At 41.9% G+C, this 15,478-nt stretch overlaps 1 long non-coding RNA gene across 1 annotated transcript in view; it reads right to left on the reverse strand.

The window, feature by feature from the left end:
* Positions 1-1,575: 1,575 nt before the first annotated feature.
* Positions 1,576-15,478, reverse strand: part of LOC111580027 (uncharacterized) — a 55,485-nt gene continuing 41,582 nt past the window's right edge. The window contains exons 3-4 of the long non-coding RNA XR_002747142.3: positions 5,059-5,126; positions 1,576-3,984 (exon numbers count right to left, since the gene is read on the reverse strand). This is a non-coding gene — a long non-coding RNA (uncharacterized LOC111580027). The remainder of the gene's footprint in view (positions 3,985-5,058; positions 5,127-15,478) is intronic.

The raw sequence follows: 15,478 nt of genomic DNA on the forward strand, positions 1-15,478 counted from the left end.
CGGGAAATAACATTGATCTATGCCCCTGTCAGTGGCGAAGGTTGACACGATTGTGCATTGTTTATTTTTCTGGTGTATTTATAGTATATCAATCTCCCTCTCACTGAATGATATGTGAAAACCCAGCCTCCTTTGCCTGCCATGTTATCTGTTGCTGGAAAACTGGGGACAGACATCCAGGATCTGTGTTTGGCTACTTTGGTTTCCTCTGCAATTGAATCACCAATCATATCTTGTAGCTTTGTTTACCAGGACATATGTGAAATGAGCCAATAGGGCTACTGTTTTTCCTACAGCGCCATAGGCATCAAGAGGCAATTTAAGGTCAGTCAGGGGTGAGACTCTTCACTAGTTTATACCAGGGTGCAATCAAATTTCATTGCATTTTATGGGAAATCACTTTGGGCAAATCATTTCTATTTTTCAAGTGAGTGCTGGATATCTATTTAATGAAAGGAACTCTTGTTATTAGGAAAAATGCAATAAATCTCCACACTTTACCCAACAGAACAAACAATCTTTTACTTGTGCAGCCTGTTTGACAGGTTATATACTCTCCTTTACCACCCAATTGTCCTCTATTGAGAAAGAATGTAATAGTAGAACTTAACTTTTACTTTAAAATTCCACTTCTGCATGGTTTCCATAGTTAAAAGCATCACAAATCCACAACAGCCAATGAAGATCAGGGGTATGACTTATTGCCAAAGACACATCTCTCTAAAAGCAAATTTTGCAAAGCATCCCTCCTCCAGGTTGCTCTCCCTAAATGTATGATTTTAGTAACGTCCCCCACTATGATTTGGAGGTGTCTGCATGGCTGATGGGATCAGTGAACTCTGGAGAGTGGGGTGACGACCTTCCACCTCATCCATCACCCGGTGATGGACATGGGAAGCCGGTCCCTGACAGGTTGTGGGGACAGGCGGGGGTGCAGGGTACAAATGGGGTTAAGGATAGGGCCAGAGAGGGAGCTTGGTTACCTAAGCATGGTGGCTAGATGAACAAGGGGGAGGAGGTGGATGGAGAAGTGTGGCCAGGATTGAGGTCAGGGACGTATGATTGGGGTATTTGACATCCAGCCTGGTTAAAATGTTTGTGTGGAGGACAAAGATGGATTATCTGACTGTTTATGCAAGTCTTATGTGTGGCAAATAAACAAAAGTGAGAGAAGAGCCTTTCTTTCTTCAGCTCTTTTACAGTAGAGAGAATGGAACCATATTAGTGGTTTTGGTACAGTTCTCCAGCTGACATTTGTAAAAGAGCAACACAGTCCAATACAAATGATGAATCTGGTAATCAGGACCAGTGTCACTCCATTCTCCAAATCTTGCTGAGGTGTAATGAGTCTCTGAGGGCCACTTGTTCCTTAAACCCATTGAAACAAGGACCAGTGTCATCAATCTTCACAGGGGTTGAAGTGAAGTCGACTTCTGTCTGAAGGTGCTCCCCTCTGTTGAGTTCTTCTTGTGAGCTTAGTGTTCAAAACCTCCAACCGACATGGCCAATATTGAGTGACACCATGCTGGGAAGGGAGGATGATGCACTACACGCACACACACGCACACACACACACACACACACACACACACACACACACACACACACACACACACACACACACACACACACACACACACACACACACACACACACACACACACACACACACACACACACTCACAAATGTTAGTGTGGAATGGGTTCAGTGACATTTGACCCCGGCCATCCAAACGCCGGTCAACACCATATACTACCATCGTTTTGTGCATGACTGTGTGATCATATGTTTTCCTCTGTCTGACCTAAATGCAGTCATGTCTAGACACTTCTTTCTTTCTTTCTGCTGCTGCATTGCTTATATTGTGCACCTCATGTCAAAAGTGTGCTTTTTCAGGAAGTTAAACAAGACTCCTTCCCCTCTCCTGTCAGACAGTAGCTTCATGCTTGGCATAGTGAAACAAGGAACAGACCAGGGGTGAGCTGCCCAGTTCACTCTCACTCATAAATCTGCGGTTTCAGTATTCTTTATTTTTTTTTAAACATTGGTTTTGATTTCTTTGTTAACACTGGCGTTTTGTTATTTTTCTATATGAGTCACTCTGTCAAAGCTGACGTCTTTACATATCATGTCGCAAATAAGGAGGCTATCATGTCTTAAAGCCCAGATCAGATTAAATCTATTCTGTAAATAAGGATAAACTATTGTTAGAGCACGGTAAACAACAGGGATTGACACACATACTGCATAATATAATCTTCGGGGAGATTTACTCATTTATTTACTCCAATTGATCTTGTTGTTTCTGACTTTCCTCTTCCTCATCAAAATATTTGTCCAAATGACTACATATGTCTTGTTTTTGGTGTTGCTACCAGCTCTGGATTAGCTTCAGTACAAACACACACACACACACACACACACACACACACACACACACACACACACACACACACACACACACACACACACACACACACACACACACACACACACACACACACACACACCGCGACACACATGTTATGTGTGTATCAGGAAACAACAAGCTGCCCTTGCTTGTCTTCTGCTGGCCAGGGCCTCCGTGGGATGGACAGTTTGTGAAAATGACAGGACATGCCAACAAATTGCATCACTTCTGCCTCTGTGGCCGAGGACAATGGGCCACCATATGCCGAAGCAGGGAAATGAATGGAGCTCATTTGTGCTGGCACCCTGAGCCCCCGCTCCCTGCGACCCTGCCTGGGCCTCTGTGGCACGGAGGCCGACACAGACAGACGAGCCCACCCTGTGCCACGCCACCGTGCTGCTGGCCACCGCTGGATCCCACAAGTCAAGGCCAACAAACACATTGGATTTACTGTCTGTTTACAGATATGAATAAACAACGCAAATCTATTCAGCTGGAATTTTGATAGCACTTCGCTGCGTCGGGCTGAGAGGGTTATTTACATGATTACAAATCTTTTTTTTAAACACATTGTCCTGCACTGTAACTGCGGGATCATTGCTACCAGACATCTCCACTGAGTGTTAAGCAGGAAAAATGTAATTAACGGCTTATTATGTATCACATAGTCTTCATTTAAATTTCTGATGATATATATTTATGCATACAGGATGTGTGAGTGACTGTCTGTGAAACTAGCCCTGTGTGCAAGTTTGTGTTTATCTGTGCCTTTATTTGTGTGTGTGTGTGTATGTGTGTGTGTGTGCAGTCCTGGGATGATAGCAGATGATTAAGGAGTGGCTGCTCTGTTGACATGAGATACTAATGAGGATGAAATGAGAAGGTCAGGGCTCGTCTCCAGGAGGGGGACGCCCTCCTCCCATCACCACCACAACCACTGCCCTCCCCCTTTCTTCTCTCCTCGTACCCCCGAGTTGCCTCCCTCCTCAGGATGGACGGCTAATCCTCCTCTTAATCGGCACAGGCCAGTACACACTCCTGTTTACACAACCACACACACACACACACACAAGTACACACGTACACACCAAGGCGCCTGTGATCAGGCCCCTGCATCTTCATAATGGAGGTAATTAGCAGCTCAACAAGGCTAGCTCAGCATTATGATTAGCACCTTTTTTGGAGTGCACTCAAGATCTGACCAGGCTGAACTCTGCTGTCAATCCAATCCCAAAAAGACGTCAAAAAGTTTATTATGCAACAGTTTTATTGCTAGTTGTTGTTAATGTAAAATCAATTCAGAGGGATATTTGGATTATAATTTCAGCAAAAAAAAACCTTATCTGTGTGCACAGGCAGTCAATGACCAATGCTATGACAGAGTAACGTAATGAGAGAAAATCCAGACAAAAGTAGGAGTGATGGATGTCCAACGATGCAGCAGAGCAACCTGTGTGAGTGTAGGAGCGCTGCTATTACAGAAGGTGTAAGAGTCTCTATCAGCATCGTGAACTGTTGACCCCCCACAAGAGGAAGCAAGTGCTCGGCCAGCTGCACGCCATTTTTCATCTCTCTGATGGACCTCAAAAGAGGGGTAGAAGGGGGAGGAGAGAATGGGGGACATGAGAGAGAAGAGAGAGAGAGAGAGAGAGAGAGAGAGAGGGGACAATGGGTGGGTCCGATGATTAAAAAAAAAAAGTTGGTGTTGTGAAGTGTGGCGAAGTGTTGGATGGAGGCCTCCTAAGCCGTGACCCCTGTGATTTCTAAAGAGCATTCAGCTCGACTCGTTAATCAAAGGGTGATGCGTATCACGGTGACCCCCGTCCACACACCAGAAGCCCACCTCAGCCAGGTGTCATTTGTCATTTTTCGCAGTAGGTTCATGGGAAGATAAGGAGCCTCAGGTTGCCACCCAGTTCAAGGCAAGAACCGTTGGTATGTTTATGTGTGAGGAATGGAGTCAAGATCCATACAAACATCAAGTTTTACATATCAAATGGGAACACCACTGATTTTAAACATCATGTTTACACGAGTTGTGCACAAAGACGGACAAATCTCCTCAAATGCTGTCACTTATGAAGACTATGAATCTGAAATTATCAAAAAAAATAATTGGTGTTGTAAAGGCAGATTGAAGTGACATTTCTCTGTAGCTCACTGCTTCAGCTTTTAAGGGTAGATGTTTAAGGCTATACTTCTGACCACAATGTTGGTGGTTCATTTTTAATGTGGGTATTATCAGTTTATAGGTTTTACAAGCAAAAAGAATTACTATGGAATAAAGAAAGTCAACAACACTGGCTCTGCTGCGATAATTGGGATGAATTTTAATATAAAAACAACTGTCCATCATGAGTAGGAGTAGTAGTATTATAGGAGCGCAGTTCTAAATTGGTACTAACTAGTTCAAGCATTATTTGTGCAAATGATGGATATATGTCCTTGCTTGATTATCTGAGAGACATTGTCTGATATGTGTTAATGTATCTCATTTATACTTCATATAAATATAAAGTTATGATAGAATGTATGAAGCATCATGTGTTTGCATATGTACTTTCTCTTTATAGTGAATGAGTAAACTGCCAGGAAGGTCACATTTAAAAAACACCTACAATAAATAGGTCCTAATAACAGAACTCACATAAAAATTGAACTTCAGGATGTGTTGTCGACGTGCTTCTCCTCATGCATCCAGTTTCCATCTTCCCCCTTTAACAAAAAAGGGAGAAAGAAGTGCAAATGTTTAACTAGGAGGTGACACTTCTTTTATTTTTTACACTTTCACACATGAGAGTGTAAGTTTTATGCCCACTGACACCAAACTAAAATACACTGGTAAACATGCCATGTATTGAGGCTTGCTTTCCAGCTTGCTCTGTTTGATCAAGAGCGAGGGGAAGAGAGTCAGAGAGGGAGAGAGAGAGGGAGAGAGAGAGGGAGAGAGAGAGGAAAAATGAGCCTGCCAGTGGTTAATTGAGCATACAGATTCCTAATGTGTCAGGCGGTGGCCTCGCAGATGAGGGATGGCACTTTTTTACGATGCATCTTCCTTTGTTTCCTCTTTAAGGCTAATGAAGTCGGCCTTCCAGTCGCCACCTGGGCCGGACGCTCAGACACCAGAGACACTCTCACATCCCCATTCACAAAGTCTAACAGCGAGTCATCATCATCTTCAACGCTCTCCCACCTCCCCCCACCTCCTGCCTGGAGATAAATATACACACATGCAATGACATAGACACAGCGGCTCATATGCATACTGTACATGCACGCACATAGTTGTGTTATTAGCTGGACGTTTGCGATAAACTCACACTCTGGCCCGATGTTTGCAGCATATTCATTATCAAAGCCGCAGACCTGTTTATTTTTACTGTCTCAAAACAGCAAGCATCCATTATCCAAAGATTTTTTTTTTTGTCTCTCTTGCTTGTCTTTTTTCCTACATGCCTTTAGGTCACCCACTAATGAGCTTAACACTGAGGAAACGTGGAAGCGATTAGACGAGGCTTGGCTGTTTGAACAACGGGGTGATGATATTGTACCTTATGATTACAGGCATTTATATCAACAGAAACAGGCCAGCTAGAGAGTCTGTAGCATTCCACGTCTTTTCCTTGCTGGTCTGAATGTGTGCGAGCAACTAGTTATTGATGATCGCTGTGGTTAGCAGCCTCCCACTCCCTGCTTATCCTTGTTCTGCTTTTACAAGTTGGGCCTGAACCTCCTTTTGCGCCACTTTCTTTTTTGCTGTGGCAACTCAGGCCAAGTAGTTCTGGTCACCCAAACATGTTCAAGGTGCTCCGTGACCATATGTGTGCTCACTGGGGAGCAGAGCAGGGAAAGGCTGGACTATATGACCTTCACCCAGGTTGAGCAATGAATACTCCAGGCTCCGCTCGCTTGGGTTCATGCCAGGTGAACACAGTAGTCGAGCTTCCCAGACATGCAACTGGATCCCAGCAAGAATTTGACGCACGAGAGGTGGAGAATGAGAGTGTAAAAGAGGGGCATTGTCAGTTTTTAGGGGAAAAAAGTATCTACTTGTCTTTAAGTTTCTCCAACGTGGTTTTTTTTTCTTGGTTTTTTTTTGTAGGTAGTATGATTTTGAAAACATCAAAAATTCACATAAAAACAAGCCAGAATTGGAATAAAAAGTTTTTCATGCATATTTGCACAAAAGCAGTATACTTATATATGTGCTGAATTACTGTCAGTGGTCCAATTAATAAGAATTAAGTAAATTCAGTCAACATTTTGTGTTTATATGAGGCATAACCAAGTTTCAACATGGAGAGTTTCTCAAGGGAAAGTGGTACAGTACATTACATGGATGGCACGCCCTTTGCATTTCCTTTAAACCTAATTCCAACTTCCATTTTTCTGTTGTTTCATTATATGATATCAATTCCTTTTTTATAAATATTCAGCTGTGTCAATTTCTATAAGCACGGCACCCAAAATGCCCCAAACAGTAGCAACAGTTCCCTGTTTTAGTTCTCTAAGGTTGTGGGTTAAAGTGTTGTGGTTTTTACAGGCAAAATCTGTGGATTTCTGTTTCAGTTTTAGCATTTTGGAGGTCATTATCGGCAACCAAAATAAAATATATAAATATTTATAAAGGCCATAAAAGTAATAATTATATTTTATGTCAACTAGAATTTTTTTTTATATTTAAAATAAGTATTATGGCACAGAACCAGATAGAAAACTCAACATATTTTATAGATTGTGGGTCCAACATTGCAGTCTCTCTGGTAATTTAATTGCTAAAATAAATCCAAACATAAATTAGCATCACAGTCTTCCATCAGTTTAGGTGGCGTTTAGGGAGATCCATGCTTTTACAGCATATTAGTCACATGCCATTGTTCCCCAGTGGAGTCCCCTTACATTATTTCAACATGTTGTTTAGTTTTAACCTCTTTAAACACGTACATCCTCTTGAATTATACCATCTGCATGGGTGCAAAATAAGCAACAGATTAAACCTGTGCTGATAACTCAAAATGTCGGCGTAGTCGAGTCAACAAGGGATCTTTATGGGGAGGGAAAGGGCTGAAGGAAAATGCCATTACTCTCCAGATAATTTAAACATGTGTTGGCATTTATCTTGGTGGTCCATGTCCGAACACTAATGACAAACTCTTGTTATTAGTGGACTGAATCAAAGCCAACGGCATGCCCACCCAAAACTTTAATCCCTTAATGCTCCCCACTCTCTAATTTGGTATTACAAAAGAAAAAAGAAAGCTAGATTCATAGGTACAGTAGTTCCTCGAAGCAGCATAAATACAGTGTAACAAAACACTTATTTGACATGCTTTTATAGATCTCTCTTTCACTCTCTCCATCACATTCTTTCACCAGCGATCTTTATTTTCGTGGGAAGATTAAATATTTCTGCTTGAGAACACCCTTTAAACTATGAAATGACTGCTGTCGCTGACACACAGACCCCCCCTGTACGCACACACTCATATACACACACACCACGCTCGCCTGATTTTGGATGGATGGATGGGAAGGGGAGGAGGAGGTGGGTGGGGGTTCTGAAATATATAATCTCCTGAAAAGAATGAGGCCCTCTGGGATTTTGTCAAAGTGGCCCCTCTCTGCACCGAGGCCGGGGGAGAGTGGGTGAGTGCTGGTGGTGTGTTGAAGCGGTGGAGGGGGGAGACTTAAACATGGCCACTCCACACTGTAACCTGAGCCAGAAGGGGGCCAATCTGTCAAATAATTAGCTGTTGCCCAGCACAAAGGTTTTATTTGCAGGAATTTCATCGAGGCAGGATTGAATAATATGTCTGTGTATTGTGCGGGGTCATGGGAACATCATCTCTTACTGGTGGGCCATAAAAGACGGCTAAATGATAATGAGAAAAGGCTCCGGTAATTCAATTCCTCAAGCGTTGGTTTCCATCTTTCTCCCTCCCTCCCTCGCCTCCCCCCTTTCTCTCAGCCTTTCTGTCCTTTCTCTCTGCTCGGCTAATTGCGGAACTCCATGTTGATGTTGAAGTGGTTTCATTCAGCGTGCATGAAAACACACAATGTAGTTTGATTTTGACTGCACAGAAAGAAAATGTTTACTGACGTTTCAATTTTTTTTTCCTTATTTGCTGGTATTTGCACAAGAACTCACAAATGAACACCAAATATGGCTGATTTTTCAAGATGTGATGCTTTGTTGTGAGATTTGAAAATACAAGCAAGCAATAAAAACTAATAAATGAATGAATCAATTCAGTAAAAATGACTTAAAGCAACACTATAGAACTTTTGCTGAGCAATGGCAACAGTGGCCTCTGTGGCCACAAGTGGTAATTATAGGATTCTGCTGCATTCTATTCTGCTGCTCTATGTTCAAGCGGTAAAAACTACCACAACACAGACTATCAATCACTCATGCAACAAACACAAAATCATCATCTCAATGCAAACCAGCAATTTTAGTGTCAACAGCAACAGGCAGCTTCATGTTACATGAGTTTTGGCTTAATAAATGTAGTTACACTTACACATTTTGAGGTCTTTTTCCATTGAGATGTCTAGATAGTGGCTAAACCTCTCTGTCAACATCAAATTGCAACCTCTCGGGCTGAAAAATTAACCCAATGCAGGAGTGCCAAACACTTCCTCAAATGACCTCTTGAGGCTGGCTCCGAAAGCAATTCAATCCCCATCGGCCTCCATGTTAAAATGCCAAACTTTACAGCAGAAATAAACACATTCACAGCTGGTACACAAAACATATTTGATTTCTATAGCTCATTTCCAACAACGGCATTAAGGGCGACCCCTTACATAACATAACTGTTTAAATTGCATTAAGGCTGAAAGTTATGCATACGGACATGGAACTATCCTCCTGAACGCAGCATCTGTCTGTCAGTCTTTCATTTTGCAAAGATCTCGCTGTAAAAGTCGGTCTTTTACAGTAGTTGATTCTGTCTTGTTCCACGTCTTGCTTGGTCATTCTCTATTTTTTCTTTTCTTAGTTTCTGTCATCAGTTTCCTCATTGATCTCTTCGCCTTTGCCATGAAGTTCATGCCAAGAGTCTTCTCTTTTTTTTTACATTTTATGTTGGGTGGCAACCAGTCTTTAGGATACTGTCTGTACTGATTACCCCAAGTTAGCTTCTTCTTAAAGCCGTAACAGTTACACACTTCAAACGGGAAATCATAGTTGGTCAACTTAAGTTGCATCATGCAAGAACAAGCATTTGGGATACAAAGAGAGAATGAAAGAGAAACCATAATGAGTGTACTATCAAAATTATCTTGAAAGCATTTTTTTTTAAGTAAAATGGTTGCATAATGTTGTTTTATAAAGCAGGCACAGAAAGAAATAACAGATCCTATCAACAATATATTTAAGTGCATTTGATACTTTTATGCTATATTGATTACTAAAACACAGATGGATAGATGATCAGCATTATGTGCTTCCAATTTCATACAACACTGGCTCAGTTGTCTTTTTGTTTGTTGACCTCTGACCTCTGAGAGCAGCCAACCAGGAAGTGGATAGTGTTAAAAGGGATTGATTGGTTTGTGGTCTATAGATGATTGTTTATATCATTCCATACTGGAGGTTTGACCTTTGGTGACCCTTTTGTGGACCAATCCGCTGAAAGCCGTGACCTGCATCCATTTGCAACGGCGCTAATTAGCTTTGACGGGTCTCGGTTTGCATCGGGGCTGTAAAATGAAGCCCTGCAGTGCCCTGATTGAAGAAAGACGCGGCGCGGCTACTCCACTTCATGCCTATACCATTTCCTCCCGCCGAATGTCAAACACATTAAACTTAATGTGCCAGCAAATCTTACTCAATTATTTGTATGTTGCCGGGGTGTGCGCACGTGTGTGTTTATGTGCACGTCTGGTGGCCCTGAATGGTGTTCATATGTCAGTGTATGTTCAGCTGTCTGAGCACACTCAAGCATGCTGGTGTTTACATGTAAGGGGGGGAAGCGACAGAGAGGGAGAGTTCGCCGTTTCGCTGGTATGTCCATGTGGGGTGAGGTTACACATCCTGCAACGCATTGCAGAGTGATGAGGAAACTTGCTTTTAAGTAAAAGAATTGGATTATTGCATCCTGTGATCTCGCTAATTATAATGAAAGCAAGCTTACAATTTTCCAATTATTATTCTATGCCGATTCTGTTCCTCTCTAATAAAGAGGAGCACTGAAGCAAAACAAAATGCCAGGACTCTATTTCCTGCTTGTGCCTTAGAGCTATTCAGAGATGAGGGACGTACACACCCTCCAACATCACCCCCAACGCCCCACATGAAACATTTGACTGCAAAGCATGCAAAGCGCCCAAAATTAGATGTAATAGTATGCAAATTGTTGCCATTTACAGTACTCTTTCTCTGAATCAAATGTAGACTTTTTAATCTTTTATTATCTCGCTTTAAAAAAACAAAACAAAAACAAAAGCATGAATCTTTTCACATATTAAGATGATTTGCAGGATTACAAGGACAATTCAGTCGATGTGGCTGACTCTGCAGTGCATCCTTGGTTACCAGGCATCAAATTGACATGAGTCACTCAGTCTGCCTCTGACAAATCATTGTATAAAATCTCCTCCCCTCGCACTTTCCTCCACTCTCTCCCTGCTCCTCCTCCTCCTCCTCCTCCTCCTCCTCCTCCTCCTCCACATTAACAAGAACACACACACTTGTGCCTCTCAGCATCAGTCACTCATACGTCTCTGCACTAGGCCTGTCAGCCTCCCACCAAATTCCCTGGATCACAGTACATCTGACAGTGTTTCATCTTAGATTTGAGGATAAGTGAGAGGATTTCAGTTCAAGCTCGGAGCTTAGCATGAAAATGCCGCTTAGTGTGAAAAGCTAGGGGTTTATACGATGTGGGACCCCTCAACCCACCTTCACTCCAATCTTTTTTTCCTCCTGTACCCCCCTCCTCCCTCTATCTGCCTCTGTCTCTCTCTCTCTCTCTCTTCTCTGGGTGTTGTTGATTTAGCTGTGAGTGGCCGCCTGACACAACATTGGCCAACTCCTCAAGGAGCTAAATACAGCTAACCTTGTTGCATAGTTATTCTATCACCGGACTCCGAAGGGAACACAAAAAGGATGTATTTTAATTAAGCTAAACCCAGGGGCTTCAGTATTACTACAGCCACATGGAGGTGGAGAGAGGGAGATGAGGAAAAGAAGGAAAAGGAATTAGACACAGTGTAGAAGGAGAGAAATGGTAGTGTTTGAAATCATACTATATAATGCACCTGCTAGAATATGTGTAGTAATAATGAAGAGAATGTATGTTCCGGTTTCATCCCCTCTGGTTTGACATGTTTAGCATTTTGCTGACTCCTTAGTTAAATGTTTTTAAACTGAAGCTGCTGGTATGTTGTGGAGATATTCTATTGCACTGTAAGACAGTATTAATGCTGTATTAATACAATCCCTTATACACTGTCCTGCTATTAAACATGTGCTACAAACAAATTCACTATTAGCTTAATATTTCCTTATAACAGCAATGCTTGGCTGATATATGAAATGTATGTATTTGTGGCCTGTTTTGAAAGCTTTCATCATCATCTTGCATGAAAAAAATGTACGTCATGCTTAATTAACAGCTCTGATTCCTGCTATAAAGGCTTTATAATATTTTTACTGTACATCAGGATTTCTTTGATGCCTCATTGCGAGTAGAATCTAAACCTGAGCCCAAGCGTTTGGTAAGTTTGACTTATTAAGGTTCATTTACAGTTTTGGCATCAGATTAGTTCTTGAGCCGTCTAATGTAATGCAGTTCTGCTAATTCCCTGCTAAAACACACAATTTACAAAACATTACCGAAGCTGATGTGAACTTCTTCTTGGTTATGATGTCATTTACGTATAATTACAGTAATTATGCAAATGCCTTCAAATTTTTGTGGAATAATTAAGCGAGCATGGAAGGGCCGATCATGGATTGACTTGTATGTGTGTGAGTGTGTGTGTGTGTGTGTGTGTGTGTGTGTGTGTGTATGTGTGTGTGTCAGATTTTGCCACAGCATACATGTCAAACAGACTCTAATAACAGGTGAAGGGATAGAATGCCCCCCCCCACCCCTTTCTCCCCTCAACACACACACACACACACACACACACACACACACACACACACACACACATACACACATATTATGTGCAGCCCAGGTTAACCCTGGAAATAAAGAAATAACGGCAATACATGGAGAACCTGAGGAGAATCTTGAATGCCAGTTGCTGGTAGGAAAGATGGATTGCCTGAATTCTCCACCAATCACCAAACAACACATTGGCTGCAGCATTGATTGATGAAGTATTTAAGTCGTCAATCTCACATCACCTGCTTTTCTTTCCTCTCTTTCACCCCAACGGCTTGCAGAAAGGCTGCGCTGTGTCTGCAGATCAGACAAACCCCTGACCGGTGGAAAACTTGAATATTTTTTGTGAATCTCACATCAGAATCAAAAAGATTGGCGGTTAGGCCAAAGTTTGGAGAGAGACTGTACTGTACATTTGTTACAATTTATTTACCGCTGACAGAAACGACTTTTCTTGGAGCATCTTCCATATTCAAGCAGCCATTTTCCAAACTGCAAGTCATACAGGCACCACTGCTCTCACAGTACTGTGTAATAGGCCTCAGTGTATATGACTTAGTCCAATATTATTGATTACAAATCATGATTAACAATAATAATATTGATAAAAATGGAACATTAGCCCTCACCCCTGACCTTATCTGCAGACCTCTTTGTACTCTGATGTATTCAATATCATAATCATGCTTGAGTACACTTGGTTTTAAAAAAAGGGGGGAGAGTAGGGGGGTGAGGATCAATGGGACGGCACTTATGAGCAAAGAGAAAACATCACACCTGCAGATATTGTGTTGACAGTGCACCGGAGTGCAAACAACAAGAGCCAGTGTCTTCCCGAAGTTATCCCGAAGAGGCCATTGATCGGCCGGTTAACCTATTCTCCTGCATCAGTTCAGCAGCAAACCCTCGGAGAAAAAAAAAAATGACCCCACCCCCACCCCCCTCCACACCCAAGCAGTGCCATTGTTTCCCTCCACTAATATGATACCCCCCGAAGGTTCTCCACAGACCTCATCTCTAATCAATGCATGTGGTTGGTGGGATCATCCTGTCTCTGCAAATTAATGACTTCACTTTTTTCTGTGGTTTCATTCCATTGATTTGTTTTATTAGCCCATTGATCCTCAAGCACCACCTCCCCACCTCACCCACCCCCCGTTTCCTCTTTGCTTATCAATATGAGAGCTGATGGCATCAGTTCTGGCAAAAAAACAAACAAAAAAAACAAAAGTGCTTCCTTCATTAACAGATGGATTCAGAAAATGCTGTTTTGTGACATTATTTGCATGCTTGCTTTTGTAACTTCTAAAAATCCGCAAAAAAAATATGTTTTTCAGTTTCTCTGTGGGTTCAAAAATATGAATATCCAGGTTAAAGTAATGTGGTTTCATTAGTTTAATACAACTGTCATGGTCTAAATCACTTAGACGTTCATCTGGTCAGGGCTCGGTGGTCTTATTAACAGCCATATCTAACTCTCTCCTCTATAATTCCCTTTGAGATCCGAACAAAAGGATAGGAAGTGCTTTACTCCGACAAGTCAGACTTCACTTCACAGGAGGAATTACAGCTTTTCATTTTCTGTCACTGGAGCGTTTTAGCGAGGTGCCCCACTAGCATAACGATGTTCTTTCTCTCTTGTTTTATGACTTGAGCCATGCACAAAGACTTGATTCACGGTAATCACATATAAAAACACAAACGCTGATGTGTGTGTGTGTGTGTGCGTATGTGAAATTTAAAGTACGCTCACTGAGAGACTGCTGCAAAAGTACACACACTGGATATTCTGAATGCTGAAAGAAATATAGAGTCGGGGTCATTTCTGCCAGACACAAAGATCTACACCCTCAAGTGAAACAAAAACACACAAACTCCCCTAAAAGAAACAGAAATTTAAATGTGTGGTCAGTCAAGTTAGCCTCATGTCCGTCAGTGCTGCTGTCTGAACAGATTAGGATAAACACAGTTTGCATACTCCAGACCGCCGCATTTACACATTTTATTATTTCTGTCCTTCCTGAGCCATCAAATAGTGACATCTAAGAAAACAAGGTGAAATACTGATTCCACCCATCCTACTTTCTTGAGCCTCATTCCTGTCTTTCTCCATCCTCTACATATATCTTGTGTGAATATGCACCAAAATCTACTGGTAAAACTAAAACACACAGACTGAGAAATATCCTCTCAGTGATATCCAAGAGAAAACCTCCTTCAAAATAAGCACTGGTTTTTTAAGAATATATATGTTTCCTTTACAGTTACACCAAAGTGTTTCATTTTCATTCATTTCACGACCCCGAAGGATGGAGCGTTTCAGTGTTAAGATAGAACAATATCTAGAGAATGTTCAAAGACAAGAGAGCGACAGAGACTATCAAGCACCCCACTTCCCCCCCATCCACCACCAAACTACATGTTTATCCAGCTTGTGGGAATTCCTGTTCCTCAGGATGGATCTGGAGTCGTCTCGATTGGCAATGTTCCCGTCCCACCCCGCCTGGCTCTTTCATGGAAATCACATCCCACACAGATAGACGATTACTCACTATTCCTCTGCTTAGACATTACGCTGCTGACCGGGCAGCAGGAGACATGACTGTAGTGTGTTTGTATTTAAAAATAACATGGAGATGACCACTCACAAACTTGTACACATGCAGTTTCCGAGGCTTTTATGCAACAGAGCAAACTGCAATAGCTGTGCCTGCAAGTACACACAAATAAAAGCTTTCATTTTTACATGTCAGTCCACTAACTTTACATCTGAAGTTCACTTTTCTTGTTTTATTTGTTAGGCTTATTAAAACAGGAATTTTATTTGAATGGAAGTAGAATAAATTCTTTCTGTAGCTTGATCCATAATAGGGACCAATCAAAGCATTAGTTTACACATCAAAGTACTTCTACCTCACCCCACACAATTATTTAGCTCCACCCATT

Source organism: Amphiprion ocellaris, chromosome 9 (assembly GCF_022539595.1).
Source record: "Amphiprion ocellaris isolate individual 3 ecotype Okinawa chromosome 9, ASM2253959v1, whole genome shotgun sequence".
NCBI classification, from domain to species: Eukaryota; Metazoa; Chordata; class Actinopteri; family Pomacentridae; genus Amphiprion; species Amphiprion ocellaris.